The sequence below is a fragment of the Antedon bifida genome, chromosome 4, assembly GCF_963402885.1.
Source record: "Antedon bifida chromosome 4, ecAntBifi1.1, whole genome shotgun sequence".
Classification (NCBI taxonomy): domain Eukaryota; kingdom Metazoa; phylum Echinodermata; class Crinoidea; order Comatulida; family Antedonidae; genus Antedon; species Antedon bifida.
The window spans coordinates 7,112,471-7,131,813 of NC_136229.1; the positions used below are offsets into that span (position 1 = coordinate 7,112,471).

At 27.7% G+C, this 19,343-nt stretch overlaps 1 protein-coding gene and 1 long non-coding RNA gene across 6 annotated transcripts in view; both read right to left on the bottom strand.

The window, feature by feature from the left end:
• LOC144839816 (uncharacterized) overlaps positions 1-19,343 on the bottom strand; it is a 46,030-nt gene that overhangs the window by 17,945 nt on the left and 8,742 nt on the right. The window lies entirely within an intron of this gene.
• LOC144840479 (uncharacterized) lies at positions 1,055-15,770 on the bottom strand. Of its 3 annotated transcripts, none has more exons than XR_013611922.1 (9): positions 15,542-15,770; positions 15,272-15,373; positions 14,841-14,946; positions 14,472-14,566; positions 14,111-14,156; positions 12,090-12,202; positions 11,745-11,785; positions 1,681-1,804; positions 1,055-1,448 (listed from the first exon to the last, which is right to left on the bottom strand). It is a non-coding gene; the product is annotated as an uncharacterized LOC144840479 (long non-coding RNA). The 3 variants fall into 3 exon arrangements; XR_013611923.1 differs by having other exon boundaries at positions 12,068-12,202; XR_013611924.1 differs by having other exon boundaries at positions 15,547-15,580.

A 19,343-nucleotide genomic window follows, 5' to 3' on the forward strand; every position in this document is an offset into this window, starting at 1 on the left:
TGTAATGTTAAATTATATAGGCTAGGCTTATATGTATACTGTATATTAAAAATTGTGTAGGCTACTACTGAATACTTATTTATATTATTTTAATATATCCAAAAATAAATGGATTCATAAGTACAAAATTCAATTTCTGCCAAGAACTAGGCTACTACACACTAAATGAAATTATTTTAAAAATTGGATTAATTTTGTTATGAATTATGGTTGTGTTCCTGTGTGCAAATGTTGAATAAATCATTTGTTTAAAATTAAGTATTCTCATGTATAGGTCTTACAATGATCTAGTTCAAATGTTTTCTGACATAAATTTTTTAAATTGTAATATTTCAGCATTTAATGTCATTTTAAATATATAGGCCTATGCCTAAATCTGTACTCAAATTGGAGAGAGTATTTTTATGGCAATCTTGTACATTGGTGGGTCTGGAATAAATTAAAATAGTAAATTAATGTAATATATTATTGCATGAACATTAATTTTTGTTGGTAAAAACTCTGAATTGGTAATTAAAAAGCAATCAAAGTAGGCTGAAGTCATTTTTTGCTGTATTTTCAATAATCCAGGCAGTAATTGTTATATCAACTTGAATTTGTAATTAAAAACAAAATAAGCATTTTGAAGCAAATTTAGATTTATTCTTGTGTTTAAAAGAGTCTGTTGTATGGTATTATTAGTTTAGGAGTCATTGCCACTTTTGCCTTGTACTATTATTTATTATTTTGAAGAATTGTAGGTAAAACGTAATCATGATGACGTTTACCATGCAGCTGATAGACAAGAACAACTCCACCCATGTGATAAAGTCAATCTCCACGCTCAACCATCCGCTTTAACATGCAACCAATAAATTTCAATCTTCTTATCTGTAGCTATATATACATCCTTTGATAAATCAACAGTTTTGTTTTTATTTCATTTAGAAATTGGATATGATCAGGTGTAGGCCTACAAATAATTAGAGATGTTAATTCAATATATTTTTTAAAACTTTATTTCTTCAATAATTCTTCTTGATTAATCACAAATAGCAATATACCGTAATTGAATTAAAAAAATCTAAAATATCACAAACAACTACTCAAAAAAAACTTTAGTTTGTTGCAAGCATTAAGAAAACATAAATGTTCATTTTACAAAATAATACAATAGTAAACTTCCAATTTAATGAGTAATGTTCTCATTATAGTACTTCGTAAAGATATGACTCTGTTCAACTACATGCTTTCCACTAAGTGTTACATTGTGTAAGTTCCACCAATCCAGGTGCTCTTTCTTATATGTCCTCTATATGTATGTGGCCCATGTCTCGCAAGACTCAATCTACTACCAGAACAAGTGAGCCTCGAAACTGTACAAATATGGATTGTGGTGCTGTTGTAATGCTGTTTTTCTGCATTTGACTCATTCTATGCAAATGCTGCAAAGACCAAACATCAACTAACTGTGGGTAGAAAATAAAAATAAACATTTTAAAAGACTAAAATAACTAACTGTCAATTTCTACATTTCTGTTTCCAGTCAAGTTAGTTTCTGATTGGCCTACATAGTTTTCACTATATTCTAATTGTAAGGATTTTTATATTTGGTTTAATCAATTGCTTAGAATTTGTTTTGCACTTTATTTCATGAATATGGGTGGTTGGTTTTAATTGAGATAATTAAAAGTATCATACCAACATATATATAATTATGTAGGCCTATTTCCGTTCTTTCTTGGTGTTTGGTATTTCTTTTTCTTCATCTTCTTTCCCATTCAGTTTCTGATTATCTTGGTCACTGCTCCCATACAACATACAACTAAAATTAAACAGTAATAATATGAATGTGTTCTCAGCAAATTAAATGTTATCTCATATATGTACATTGAAAAAAAATTATTAATTATCAACTAAACTTACTATTAAACTAAACAATAACTAATTAATCATCTGCATCTACTATCATCAAAGCAAGTAAACATTACAGGTTGATCAACTACATTTATTGTGTTTAAATCAACTAAACATTTCAAATCAAATAAGTAATCCCTGATACATCAACTACCTATGTTGTGTTTAAACCAACTAAACAATTACTAATTATCAACTACACTCAAATAAACTAAACTATTGATGTTTAATAAACTATGTTTATTATGTTCAAATCTACTAAACAATTACCAATTATCTATTTATCAGCTACACCTACTAATTATCATCAAATTAACTAAACAACTACTGATTATTAAACTACATTTATTATGATTAAATCAACTGAAATTACTAATTATCAACTACATTATTAAATATCAAATAAACTAACCTATTGCTGTTTAATCAACTAAGTCTATTGTGTTTAAATCTACTAAACAATTAATAATTATCAACTACACCTATCATCAAATCAATTAAACAATAATACTTATCAACTATATCTACTATCACCAAATCAACTAAACAACTACTGCTTAATAAACTAAATGTATTAGGTTTAAATAAACAATGACCAATTATCAACTATATCTATTATAAAGTAAACAATTATTGAATAATCAACTACATTTATTATGTTTATATTTAAACCAACTAAACTAAACTGCATTCCTCTGTTTATATTTGTCCTACAACCAATAAATCAAACTACATTGTTGTGTTTAATTTTATCCTAAAGCAACCAACTAAACTGAACTGCATTCCTCTGTTTATATTTGTCCTACAACCAATAGATCAAACTACATTGTTGTGTTTAATTTTATCCTAAAGCAACCAACTAAACTGAACTGTATTCATCTGTTTATATTTGTCCTACAACCAATAGATCAAACTACATTGTTGTGTTTAATTTTGTCCTAAAGCAACCAACTAAACTGAACTGTATTGTTGTCTACATTTGTCTCACAATCAACTAAACTAAACTTTAATTCCTCTGTTTAATTTTGGTATAAATCAACCAACTAAACTGTATTGCTGTGTCTACATTTGTCCTACAATCACCTAAACTAAACTATTATTCCTCTGTTTAATTTTGGCATAAATCAACTAACTAAACTGCACTCCTCTGTTTAATTTTGCCCTAAAACAACACTGACTAATTATCAACCAATTATCACAATTAATAATTATCAACTACTCTTTCTATCATCAAATCAATTTAACAATTACTGATTAATCGACTAAATTTATTGTGTTTAAATCAAATGAAAAATTGATAATTATCAACTACATTTATTGTGTTGATAAGATGATCAGCTACATCTACTATCTAAACAAGTAAACACTTATTAACTAATAAACTACATTTAAAAAGTTTAAATCAACTAAACAGTTACTAATTATCAACCATATCTACTATCATAAAATCAAGTGAATAATTCCTGAATATTAAACTACATTTATTGTGTTTAAATAAACTAAACACTGACTAATTATCAACCATATCTACTATCATAAAATCAAGTGAATAATTCCTGAATATTAAACTACATTTATTGTGTTTAAATAAACTAAACACTGACTAATTATCTACTATCATAAAATCAAGTGAATAATTCCTGAATATTAAACTACATTTATTGTGTTTAAATCAACTAAACAATGACTAATTATCAACCATATCTACTATTATAAAATCAAGTGAATAATTCCTGAATATTAAACTACATTTATTGTGTTTAAATCAACTAAACAATGACTAATTATCAACTACATTATTAAATATCAAATAAACTAACCTATTGCTGTTTAATCAACTAAGTCTATTGTGTTTAAATCTACTAAACAATTAATAATTATCAACTACACCTATCATCAAATCAATTAAACAATAATACTTATCAACTATATCTACTATCACCAAATCAACTAAACAACTACTGCTTAATAAACTAAATGTATTAGGTTTAAATAAACAATGACCAATTATCAACTATATCTATTATAAAGTAAACAATTATTGAATAATCAACTACATTTATTATGTTTATATTTAAACCAACTAAACTAAACTAAACTGCATTCCTCTGTTTATATTTGTCCTACAACCAATAAATCAAACTACATTGTTGTGTTTAATTTTATCCTAAAGCAACCAACTAAACTGAACTGCATTCCTCTGTTTATATTTGTCCTACAACCAATAGATCAAACTACATTGTTGTGTTTAATTTTATCCTAAAGCAACCAACTAAACTGAACTGCATTCATCTGTTTATATTTGTCCTACAACTAATAGATACAACTACATTGTTGTGTTTAATTTTGTCCTAAAGCAACCAACTAAACTGAACTGTATTGCTGTCTACATTTGTCTCACAATCAACTAAACTAAACTTTAATTCCTCTGTTTAATTTTGGTATAAATCAACCAACTAAACTGTATTGCTGTGTCTACATTTGTCCTACAATCACCTAAACTAAACTATTATTCCTCTGTTTAATTTTGGCATAAATCAACTAACTAAACTGCACTCCTCTGTTTAATTTTGCCCTAAAACAACACTGACTAATTATCAACCAATTATCACAATTAATAATTATCAACTACACTTTCTATCATCAAATCAATTTAACAATTACTGATTAATCGACTAAATTTATTGTGTTTAAATCAAATGAAAAATTGATAATTATCAACTACATTTATTGTGTTGATAAGATGATCAGCTACATCTACTATCTAAACAAGTAAACACTTATTAACTAATAAACTACATTTAAAAAGTTTAAATCAACTAAACAGTTACTAATTATCAACCATATCTACTATCATAAAATCAAGTGAATAATTCCTGAATATTAAACTACATTTATTGTGTTTAAATAAACTAAACACTGACTAATTATCAACCATATCTACTATCATAAAATCAAGTGAATAATTCCTGAATATTAAACTATGTTTATTGTGTTTAAATAAACTAAACACTGACTAATTATCAACCATATCTACTATCATAAAATCAAGTGAATAATTCCTGAATATTAAACTACATTTATTGTGTTTAAATAAACTAAACACTGACTAATTATCAACCATATCTACTATCATAAAATCAAGTGAATAATTCCTGAATATTAAACTATGTTTATTGTGTTTAAATAAACTAAACACTGACTAATTATCAACCATATCTACTATCATAAAATCAAGTGAATAATTCCTGAATATTAAACTACATTTATTGTGTTTAAATCAACTAAACAATGACTAATTATCAACTACATTATTAAATATCAAATAAACTAACCTATTGCTGTTTAATCAATTAAGTCTATTGTGTTTAAATCTACTAAACAATTAATAATTATCAACTACACCTATCATCAAATCAATTAAACAATAATACTTATCAACTATATCTACTATCACCAAATCAACTAAACAACTACTGCTTAATAAACTAAATGTATTAGGTTTAAATAAACAATGACCAATTATCAACTATATCTACTATCATAAAATCAAGTGAATAATTCCTGAATATTAAACTACATTTATTGTGTTTAAATAAACTAAACACTGACTAATTATCTACTATCATAAAATCAAGTGAATAATTCCTGAATATTAAACTACATTTATTGTGTTTAAATCAACTAAACAATGACTAATTATCAACCATATCTACTATTATAAAATCAAGTGAATAATTCCTGAATATTAAACTACATTTATTGTGTTTAAATCAACTAAACAATGACTAATTATCAACTACATTATTAAATATCAAATAAACTAACCTATTGCTGTTTAATCAACTAAGTCTATTGTGTTTAAATCTACTAAACAATTAATAATTATCAACTACACCTATCATCAAATCAATTAAACAATAATACTTATCAACTATATCTACTATCACCAAATCAACTAAACAACTACTGCTTAATAAACTAAATGTATTAGGTTTAAATAAACAATGACCAATTATCAACTATATCTATTATAAAGTAAACAATTATTGAATAATCAACTACATTTATTATGTTTATATTTAAACCAACTAAACTAAACTAAACTGCATTCCTCTGTTTATATTTGTCCTACAACCAATAAATCAAACTACATTGTTGTGTTTAATTTTATCCTAAAGCAACCAACTAAACTGAACTGCATTCCTCTGTTTATATTTGTCCTACAACCAATAGATCAAACTACATTGTTGTGTTTAATTTTATCCTAAAGCAACCAACTAAACTGAACTGCATTCATCTGTTTATATTTGTCCTACAACTAATAGATACAACTACATTGTTGTGTTTAATTTTGTCCTAAAGCAACCAACTAAACTGAACTGTATTGCTGTCTACATTTGTCTCACAATCAACTAAACTAAACTTTAATTCCTCTGTTTAATTTTGGTATAAATCAACCAACTAAACTGTATTGCTGTGTCTACATTTGTCCTACAATCACCTAAACTAAACTATTATTCCTCTGTTTAATTTTGGCATAAATCAACTAACTAAACTGCACTCCTCTGTTTAATTTTGCCCTAAAACAACACTGACTAATTATCAACCAATTATCACAATTAATAATTATCAACTACACTTTCTATCATCAAATCAATTTAACAATTACTGATTAATCGACTAAATTTATTGTGTTTAAATCAAATGAAAAATTTATAATTATCAACTACATTTATTGTGTTGATAAGATGATCAGCTACATCTACTATCTAAACAAGTAAACACTTATTAACTAATAAACTACATTTAAAAAGTTTAAATCAACTAAACAGTTACTAATTATCAACCATATCTACTATCATAAAATCAAGTGAATAATTCCTGAATATTAAACTACATTTATTGTGTTTAAATAAACTAAACACTGACTAATTATCAACCATATCTACTATCATAAAATCAAGTGAATAATTCCTGAATATTAAACTATGTTTATTGTGTTTAAATAAACTAAACACTGACTAATTATCAACCATATCTACTATCATAAAATCAAGTGAATAATTCCTGAATATTAAACTACATTTATTGTGTTTAAATAAACTAAACACTGACTAATTATCAACCATATCTACTATCATAAAATCAAGTGAATAATTCCTGAATATTAAACTATGTTTATTGTGTTTAAATAAACTAAACACTGACTAATTATCAACCATATCTACTATCATAAAATCAAGTGAATAATTCCTGAATATTAAACTACATTTATTGTGTTTAAATCAACTAAACAATGACTAATTATCAACTACATTATTAAATATCAAATAAACTAACCTATTGCTGTTTAATCAATTAAGTCTATTGTGTTTAAATCTACTAAACAATTAATAATTATCAACTACACCTATCATCAAATCAATTAAACAATAATACTTATCAACTATATCTACTATCACCAAATCAACTAAACAACTACTGCTTAATAAACTAAATGTATTAGGTTTAAATAAACAATGACCAATTATCAACTATATCTATTATAAAGTAAACAATTATTGAATAATCAACTACATTTATGATGTTTATATTTAAACCAACTAAACTAAACTGCATTCCTCTGTTTATATTTGTCCTACAACCAATAAATCAAACTACATTGTGTTTAATTTTATCCTAAAGCAACCCACTAAACTGAACTGCATTCCTCTGTTCATATTTGTCCTACAACAATAGATCAAACTACTTGTTTGTGTTTAATTTTATCCTAAAGCAACCAACTAAACTGAACTTCTTTCCTCTGTTTATATTTGTCCTACAACCAATAGATCAAACTACATTGTTGTGTTTAATTTTATCCTAAAGCAACCAACTAAACTGAACTGCATTCATCTGTTTATATTTGTCCTACAACAACAGATCAAACTACATTGTTGTGTTTAATTTTGTCCTACAACAATTACCTAAACTGAACTGCATTCATCTGTTTATATTTGTCCTACAACTAATAGATCAAACTACATTGTTGTTTAATTTTGTCCTACAACAATTAACTAAACTGAACTGCATTCATCTATTTATATTTGTCCTACAACCAATAGATCAAACTACATTGTTGTGTTTAATTTTTTCCTACAACAATTACCTAAACTGAATTGCATTCATCTATTTATATTTGTCTTACTTACAACCAATAGGTCAAACTACTTTGTTGTGTTTAATTTTGTCCTAAAGCAACCAACTAAACTAAACTAAACTGCATTCCTCTGTTTAATTTTGGTATAAATCAACCAACTAAACTGAACTGTATTGCTGTCTACATTTGTCTCACAATCAACTAAACTAAACTTTAATTCCTCTGTTTAATTTTGGCATAAATCAACTAACCAAACTGCACTGCATTCCTCTGTTTAATTTTGGTATAAATCAACCAACTAAACTGAACTGTATTGCTGTCTACATTTGTCCCACAATCAACTAAACTAAACTTTAATTCCTCTGTTTAATTTTGGCATAAATTAACTACTAAACTGAACTGCATTCCTCTGTTTATATTTGTCCTACAACTAATAGATCAAACTACATTGTTGTGTTTAATTTTGTCCTACAACAATTACCTAAACTGAACTGTATTCCTCTGTTTATTGTCCTACAACCAATAAATCAAACTACATTGTTGTGTTTAATTATCAACTACATCTACTTTCATAGAATTAAGTAAATACTTACTAATTGATCAACTACATTTATTGTGTGTAAATCAACTAAATAATTACTGATTAAATTACATTTATTCTGATTAAATCAACTAAACAACTACTGATTAAACTACATTTGTTGTGTTTAACTCAACTAAACAATTCTAACTATTAACTACACATACTATCAACATATCAACTAAACAATTACTGAATTATCAATTATATGTTGTGTTTAAATAATTAATATTTACTGAATAATAAACAATATTTATTGTGATTAAATCAACTAAACAATTAACAATTAAACTTCATGTGTTGTGTTTAAATCAACTAAACAATCCTAACTATTAACTACACCTAATATCATCAAAACAATGACTGATAAATTAACTACACTTACTATCATTAAATAAACTATATAATAACTACATAATAAACTACATTAATTGTGTTTAAATCCACTAAATAATTACTGATTATCAACTACATCTACTATCATTAAATCAACTGAATAAACATTTCCTGATATACCAACTACATTTGTTGTGTTTCAATCAACTAAACAATCCTAACTATTAACAACACCTACTATCATCAAATCAACTAAACAATTACTGAATTATCAAACTATATGTAGTGTTTAAATAACTAAATATTTACTGAATAATAAACTACATTTATTGTGATTAAATGAACTAAACAAATACTGATAAATTAACTACACTTACTATCATCAAATCAACTAAACAATAACTGAATAATGAACTGCATCTATTGTGTTTAAATAAACTAAACACTTAATAATGCTCAACTACACTCACTATCATCAAATCAACTAAACAATTACTAATTAATCAACTACATCTATTGTACTAAACATTAATTAATTATCAACTACACCTACTATTTTTAAATCAACTACAAAATTACTGATGTATCTACCATATTTATTGTGTTGATAAGTTGATAAGCTATGCCTACTATCATCTACTAGATGATTTCTCAACCAATTATACTTTTAGATAAGTCTAAAATATGTACTCTTAATTTTGTTCTACAATAACTGTACCCCTACACATGTCTAAATACTTGAATGTCCTGTATTATTGGGTTGTTCTATAGATAATTTCTCAACCAATTGTGTTCTATAATAACTGTACCCCTACACATGTCTAACTACTTGAATGTCCTGTATTATTGGGTTGTTTAATAGATGATTTCTCAACCAATTATACTTTCAGATTTGTCTAAAATATGTACTCCTAATTGTGTTCTATAATAACTGTACCCCTACACATGTCTAACTGCTTGAATGTCCTGTATTATTGGGTTGTTCAATAGATGATTTCTCAACAATTTATTCTGTTAGATTTGTCTAAAATATGTACTCCTAATTGTGTTCTATAATAACTGTACCCCTACACATGTCTAACTACTTGAATATCCTGTATTATTGGGTTGTTCAATAGATGATTTCTCAACAATTTATTCTGTTAGATTTGTCTACAATATGTACTCTTAATTTGTGTTCTATAATAACTGTACCCCTACACATGTCTAACTACTTGAATGTCCTGTATTATTGGGTTGTTCAATAGATGATTTCTCAACCAATTATACTTTCAGATTTGTCTAAAATATTTACTCCTAATTGTGTCCTATAATAACTGTACCCCTACACATGTCTAACTACTTGAATGTCCTGTATTATTGGGTTGTTCAATAGATGATTTCTCAACAATTTATTCTGTTAGATTTGTCTACAATATGTACTCTTAATTTGTGTTCTATAATAACTGTACCCATACACATGTCTACCTACTTGAATGTCCTGTATTATTGGGTTGTTCAATAGATGATTTCTCAACCAATTATACTGTTAAATTTATCTAAAATATGTACTCTTAATTGTGCTCTATAATAACTGTACCCCTACACATGTCTAAATACTTGAATGTCCTGTATTATACGGTTGTTTAATAGATAATTTCTCAACAATTTATTCTGTTAGATTTGTCTAAAATATGTACTCCTAATTGTGTTCTATAATAACTGTACTCCTACACATGTCTAACTACTTGAATGTCCTGTATTGTTGAGTTGTTCAATAGATGATTTCCCAACAATTTATTCAGTTAGATTTGTCTAAAATATGTAATCTTAATTGTGTTCTATAACAACTGTACCCCTACACATGTCTAACTACTTGAATGTCCTGTATTGTTGAGTTGTTCAATAGATGATTTCTCAACCTATTATACTTTCAGATTTGTCTAAAATATGTACTCTCAATTGTGTTCTATAATAACTGTACCCCTACATTTGTTACCCCTAGTTTAATGTTGTGTCAATATATTATTTATCAATATATTATGTCCTACAACTAACTAAACTAAACTGCATTCTTGTGTTTATTTGTTCCTAAGGTAATTAACTAAACTGAACTGCTGTGTCTGCATTTGTCCTACAACCAAATAAACTAAACTACATTGTTGTGTCTACATTTGTCCTACAACAATTAACCAAACTAAACTCTGTTCACTTTTGTTCCACAACCAACTAAACTGCATTGCTGTGTTTAAATTTGTCCTACAGTACAATCAACTAAACTAAACTAAATTGATGTTTTTAATTGTTTAACTAAATAATCAACTACATTAATTGTGTTTAAAATCTGCTAAACAATTACTGATTATAAACTACATATACTATCATTGAATCAACTAAACAATTCCTAATAAACCAACTACATTTATTGTGTTTTTTAATCATCTAAAAAATTAGTAATTATCAACTACATCTACTCTCATGAAATCAAGTAAATAATTACTGATTGATCAACTACATTCATTGTGTTTAATTCAACTAAAGAATGACTAATTATCAACTACACCTACTATCATAAAAATTAACTAAATGTATTGTGTTTAAATCAACTAAACTATCCTAACTATCAACTACACCTACTATCATTAAACTAACTAAAGAATGACTAACATCAACTACACCTACTATCATTAAACTAACTACATTTATTGTGTACATCAGTTATATGGTGGTTTATTATTAGTTTAAATAAAAGTAACATGTTAGTAAATTAAAAAACATAACACTCAAAAAATCATATAGTTAATCAATTACCTGAAGAATTATGTGGAGGATGATTGAAACCACAGCAGAAACTGAAAGTATATAAAAGAAAAAAAAAACAAAAATCAATTATTATTCAATAATCAAATCCAGTTTTGGGTTTACAATAATTCCACAACAATTGCCCCAGATTTTTCCATAACAATTACTATTTCTCATTTTATTTTAACTGTAAGACATCTGTTACTCTTTTGAAAAAAAAGTTAGGTTAAATTATACATTGTGGCATTGACTTGGGTGCTCTATTATTTAATAATAATATGATAGACTTTAAAAATGGGTTAATGTTCATTTTATAATAATTAAACTATTACAGTAATTGCTATAATATAATACTAGTCTTATATTGAACCATCTTCTCTTGTTTCCCCTTCATTTTATCTTCCCTCATCTTGTTATTTGGTATCTTCCTCTTCTAAAATCATATTATCAATTATCTTCTTCACGTTCTAAGAAGACAAAACATGTAGTTAGAGCTAACACAGATATAAACTGAGTAATAAGAGATAAAATGTAACACAGATACAAGTAGTGTTCTCAAATAATTACATTAATAATTGTCAACTAAACAATTATTGATTAAACTACATTTATTATGTTTAAAGCAACTAAACAATAACTAAATAATCAACTACTACATGTCTTGTGATTAAATCAACACCTGCTAAGTTACACCTACTATCATGTAGACAAGTAAACACTTACTAATTATTAAACTACATTTATTATGATTAAATCATCTAAACAAATACTAATAATAAATTACACCTACTATCATTAAATAAACTAAACAGTCCCTGACTAATCAACTAAATGTATTGTGTTTATATCAACTAAACAATTACTGATTACTACATTTGTTGTGTTTAAATTAACTAAACATTTAACATTCATCAACTACACTTACTATCATAAAATCAACTAAACAATTACTGATTAAACTAAATTTGTTGTGTTTAAATCAACTAAACAATCTTAACTATTAACTACACCTACTATTACCAAACCAAGTAAACAATTACTAAATTATCTATATGTTTAAATAACTAAATATTTACTGAATAATAAACTACATTTCTTGTGATTAAATCAACTAATCAATGACTGATAAATTAACTACACTTACTGTCATCAAATCAACTAAACAATAACTAAATAATCAACTACATTAATAGTGTCGAAATATACTAAATACCTAATAATTCTTAACTACACTTTCTATCATCAAATCAACTAAACAATTACCAATTAATCAATCAACTACATCTATTGTGTTTAAATAACTAAATATTTACTGAATAATAAACTACATTTATTGTGATTAAATCAACTAAAGAATGACTGATAAATTAACTACATTTTCTATCATCAAATCAACTAAACAATAACTAAATAATAAACTACATCTATTGTGTTTAAATAAACTAAACACTTAACAATTCTCAACTACACCTACTATTTTTTAAATCAACTAAGCAATTCCTGATAAATCAACAACATTTATGTTTAAGTCATCCACATGTATTGTGTTGATAAGTTGATCAGCTACACCTACTATCATCTAAACAAGTAAACAGTTATTAACTAATAAACTACAGTTAATAAGTTTAAATCAACTAAACAATGACTAATTCTCAACTACACTTATTATCATCAAATCAATTAAACAATAACTAAATAATCAACTCATTTATTGTGTTTAAATCAACTAAACATTTACTGATTAATTTACAATTGTTGTGTTTAAATCAACTAAACATTTACTAATTATCAACTACATCTACTTTCATAGAATCAAGTAGATACTTACTAATTGATCAACTATATTTGTTGTGATTAAATCAACTAAACAATTACTGATTAAACTACATTTAACTACATTTGTTGTGTTTAAATCAACTAAACAATCCTAACTATTAACTACAAATACTATAAATCAAGTCAACTAAACAATTACTGAATTATCAAAAATATGTTGTGTTTAAATAACTATTTTACTGAATAATAAACTACATTTATTTTGAACTACACCTACTAGCATCAAATCAACTAAACAATTACTGATTAAACTACATTTAATAAGTTGAAATCAACTAAACAGTTAGTAATTTTCAACTACACCTACTAAACAATAACTAAATAATCAACTATTTTTTTATGATTGATCAGCTACATTCATTCATTCTGTTTAAATCAACTAAAGAATGACTATTATCAACTACACCTACTATCATTAAACTAACTACATCTATTATGTGCATCAGTTATATGGTGGTTTATTAGTAGTTTAAATAAAAGTAACATATTAGTAAAGCAAAAAACATTAAATTTAAAAAATCATAAAGTTAATTAATTACCTGAAGAATTTTGTGAAGTGGCGGTTGATTGAAACCACAGCAGAAACTGAAAGTATATAAAAAAAAACAACAACAAAATCAATTGATATTCAATAATCAAATCCAGTTTTGGGTTTATAATAATTCCACAAAAATTGCCCCAGATTTCCTCATAACAAATCTTTCTCATTTTATTTTAACTGTAAGACATCCGTTACTCTTTTGAAAAAAAATGGGTAGGTTATATTATATATTGTGGCATTGCCTTGAGTGCTCTGTTATTTAATATTAATCTTATAGATGGGTTAATAAATGGGTTAATGTTCATTTTATAATAATTAAACTATACAGTAATTGCTATAATATTAGTCTTATATTTAACCATCTTCTCTTGTTTCCCCTTCATTTTATCTTCCCTCATCTTGTTATTTGGTATCTTTCTCTTCTAAAATCATATCAATTATCCTTCTTCACACACTAATAAGACAAAATATGCAGTTAGAGCTAACAGAGATATAATAAAAGAGAGATAGAGAGAAGATGTAACACAGATAAAAGTACAACTACTTGAATGTTGTGTTCTCAACTGATTACATTAATCATTGTTTACTAATACCTATACTTTTCAGTTAGCGTGTCTGCTGTTCTTGAGTTCATGATCAAGGATAGGCTTACATATAGAAATATATTAATCCATGATTTTAACAATTGCTATGGGCATAAAGTCAATTATAATAAGTAAATGATTTACCTTTTTAATTAAAAGAACAGAGCATTGTTACTGTTGCTTCCTAATTGGTATTCCTCATGGTTTTACATTTCCCTTCAATTATAACTACACTTGTCACTGTTCTATTCTAAGAAAGAAAATGTTATGCATTATAAACACAACTAAACTTAGATGATATTCAATAGTGTGATTTAACATTGTTTTCATTAAACATGGATGATGAAATAAAATTAATTTATGTTATAGAGAAACAATTAAGTCGAATAAGGTGACATGTTTTAGAAGAAGTAGCATTTGAAATAATAAATAGAACATTGTGTTAGCGGTGATGTAATGTATTTTTCTAATGTTGGGAAAGAATGAAACATATTTTGATATAATGGATATCAATTTTGTATATTATTAGTATAGTTAGTAGTGACAAATGCACCAATAAAAACATATCCAGTTACCAGTATTCACTCCTTGTTCACTGCATGCACACATAACTTGTTTCCATTGATGAAAAACAGTGTTACTAAAGAAATTGCTGGATAAACTACATAAAAATAAAACTAGAAAAAAAACTTGTTAAATTATGAAATTGCTATGATATAGATTAAAGTTCATTTGGTTTATATTTTGTAGTATGATGATTCTGTTTGTTTTTTAATAGTAAAAAAAAATTCAGTAATCGTATTTAATAAAAGTAAATATTCTCAATACAATAAATTTAAAATTACCATACTAAATTCTGGTATTGTTTCTGAAGAGGCATCAATTTATCTGAAAGACAAGAAATGAAGTTTAGAGAGATATTACTAATACTAGGCCTAGTAGTATACTGGATAAATAAAAAACATGAAGAATACACTCAACCAGCCTGAATGTCTAAAATAATAATATTAACCAAAAACACTACAGTAATATAATAATAAATTATTTGCTTTATAAATAACACTATGTAAGAATTATGATTGTGGGCATAGGTCTAGTTTGATAAGCATAAAATGTCCAAGAACAAACTAGCCTAGGCCTAGTAGGCCTAGCCTAGTAGGGGGTAGGCCTAGGCCTCAAAAGCAGAAGCCTAATTGTTTAATGTTTATAGGCCTAGGTAGAGTAGGCCTCTAGGCCTTATTTACAAACAATTGAAAAAGTACAGGTAGGCCTAACCTAGACCGGCTTGGGAATAAACTACTCTCCTTGTGTACTAACATTTTAGGCATAACTAAGGTCTAGCCTAGCCTAGGACCTAGGCTAGGTAGGCCTAGCCTTTATTTAGGGCCTGGCCTACTAGGCCTAGTTTATAAGGCCTATCAGCCTAATATTAAACCTTAAGAACAAATATCCATAAAGAAAACAACAACTAATGTCTTAACACTTACTTTAGATTAATTTTGATAAGGTTTATTACGAAATAAACTTAACGTCGCATGGTCTAACCACCCGCTGAAGTTTTCACCCTATATTGAATATGATTTTATTGCTAAGAGGGGCTTTTAAGCACTGAGTGCTTCGCCTCGATCCCGTAGACGAAAGTGTACGGGAAACAAGTAAACAAGTAAAGTAAACAAGTAAGTATTCTTTTAAAAACTCGGAGATAACTTTCGTTGAGTTTTTTAATTTGTCTCGATTTTGGGTCAGGCTAAGCCTAGCCCTAACTTAACATTTAAACATGTTTACTGTGTAATTAATGTATGAAGATCAGTAAAATATTATTCTAATTATTTTTTAACAAATAAATTATTTGTTTTATTGTAAAAAAGTGTAATTAAGCGATGTTTTTTAACCGTAAAAAACTCTTTTTGTCGAGGTAACAAAAAAACCCCGCCCTCAACAACAAAATATCAAGAAAAGTAGAGCTAGCGCCTTAAATATGGAAAATTTAAACTTATCATAAATATTTTTAAAAAAAACTAACAATTCTGATATTAATACCATATAATCAAAATAATAAAATGACAACATTCCGTGAGTTTCAGCTGATTTAACAAATTATAGCCAAAGTTACGAGGTATGCTATATTTGGACTTAAGCAGGTTTCTGCCATCTACCAAAGGTTGATTTGCTTATATCTCAAAGAAAAAATATCAAAACGTATCAAAACTTCACCATTATAAACTACACACATATATAGACCTACTGGCAAAAAATTGAAATTTAAAGTTAAGTATTTCGGCGACCATTGCCAAATGTGCTATTTCCAAGCAGGTAAATGCCATATTTTTTGGCCAAAAAAATACCAAAGAAAAAAAATTAAATTTGACCATTTATAATAATCGTACGTTCATGAAACTTCTCAGACTTCTTCTGTATATGTTATTTTATCGTATACAAAAAAGAAAATTTAATTTCCATTGTTTAAAAAAAAATGGCGATAATAAAACGAAAAACATCATTTGTCGTCAAATACGGTCGATGAAAAACATTACCCGATAAGAAGGCCAAGTTCAGAATCCGATTTCTTAAAAAGTGGTGGTTAACGAAGGCTGGGTGAGTGATATGATCAAAAGGAACATTTTATCTATATTTATGTGAAAATCCGATCAAAATTAGTTACCTAAAAGAAAAGATATAGCAAAACACTATCTATGGTTTTGTGAGAAATTATGGCATTTTCCTGCTATATACGAACAGTGCATTAACATAGGAAATCCCTATCTCGTTACACTGTTGACGCAAGCAGGCAAATGCCAATAGATCTAGCGACGATATATATCGATGGGTCCAAGCAGGTAAATGCCATGTGATCTGTATATATATATATATATATAAATGATAAAGACGCTAGTAAATTACCAACTGAACATTTTATTGCACTACAGGCTGTTTCATGAGTATGAACTCAATCTTCAGGTGCTTGACTCTGAATGGTAACAATGGTAATTTACTTGCGTCTTTATCATTTATTTATATTTGGCTCTACATTTTGTATCAAGCACTTTCGCTTTCATGATCTGCGTTAAATTTACCACGAATTATATATATACACACACACATATATATATATATATATATATATATATATATATATATATCCTCACTGAGTTTGACGTTGAAATTCACTCTAGAACTAAGAAGTTGAAAAGAGAACTTCCTGCATCCGAGTTTCAAAACAAACTCAGGATTATCGCCAATGATTGCCGTAAGCAATCAACGGCAATGGCCCGAAGGGGACATCACAAATTTGGTCTACCTGCAGACTTGGTCATTTCTACACAAATGACTCTACCTTCGGATGATTTCAGGGCTTCTAGGAAACCCTGCAGAAGGTTTGTTCGGACTTATAACCAGAATCGGAGCAACACCTCTGATTCAGTTGTTGAAATTAATTGCCGACTTTCCGAAGGAGAGAAAAAACTTCTTTCCCGAGGACTTAAATTCTGCCCAAAACCAAGGCAGGTCGGCGCACAACAACTATCTTTGGATATGGAGTCTTTCTCCAGAAGATTACGATTACGTGAACATTTTGCTGATTTAGACAGCAGCACCACGCAAACCGAAGGCAACGCTAACAAATTTAAACTAAAAAGTTCCTGGAATCCACCTAACAATCGTTGTCCAGCTTTGGAAACATTTATTCAGGCTATTGAGGAGGATGTACAAAACTACGTCCCGAGTCCAGATAAACGTGACAATCTCTCAAAACAAGAGAGGCAGGCCATTGCCAAATTGCGTCAGCGTAATGATATTACCATTAAACCCGCTGATAAAGGTTCTGCCACTGTTGCCATGGACATCAAATTTTATGAAGAGGAGTCCTTAAGACAGCTAAACAATCCTCTTCATTACCGTAAACTTACAACGGATCCCACCACCGGAAAAACACTCCAACGATCCTAAGATTGGACCTCATTTGGCACAGGTCAATCCAGTTCCTACCTAAAATCCACAAAGCAGGCAATCCTGGTAGACCCATTATTTCGGGCAATGGCACTGCTACAGAGAAAATTTCTGAATATGTGGATGATTTACTTAGACCATATGTGACTGATCTCTCTTCATACATTCAGGACTCCACGGACTTTATCCGCAAAATTAACCAAATTCAAAATTTACCTAATAATTCTGTTCTGGCTACATTAGATGTTTCATCATTGTATACTAATATCCCTCACGAAGAAGGAGCCGACGCATGTATTTTAAATTACATACAAATTCCAGGCAAAACGCCTACTAAAGCTCATTTACGAGAACTGGTCATGTTGATTTTAACCAACAACAATTTTATTTTTGGAAATGACCATTACCTTCAAATTCATGGCACATCGATGGGCACAAAAATGGCGCCATCTTTTGCAAATTTATTTATGGGACAATTTGAGGCAAATTTTCTGTCCCTCCAACCAAATAAACCACTTGTTTGGTTTAGATACATTGACGACATCTTCATGATCTGGACCCATGGTGAAGATAATTTGGAATCTTTTCTTCTCAATAATAATGCAGCCCACCCAACTATCAAATTTACAGCTACTAAATCCACTAGCAGCGTTGATTTTTTGGACACTATAGTGACCATAGAAAATGGTACACTCAAAACCG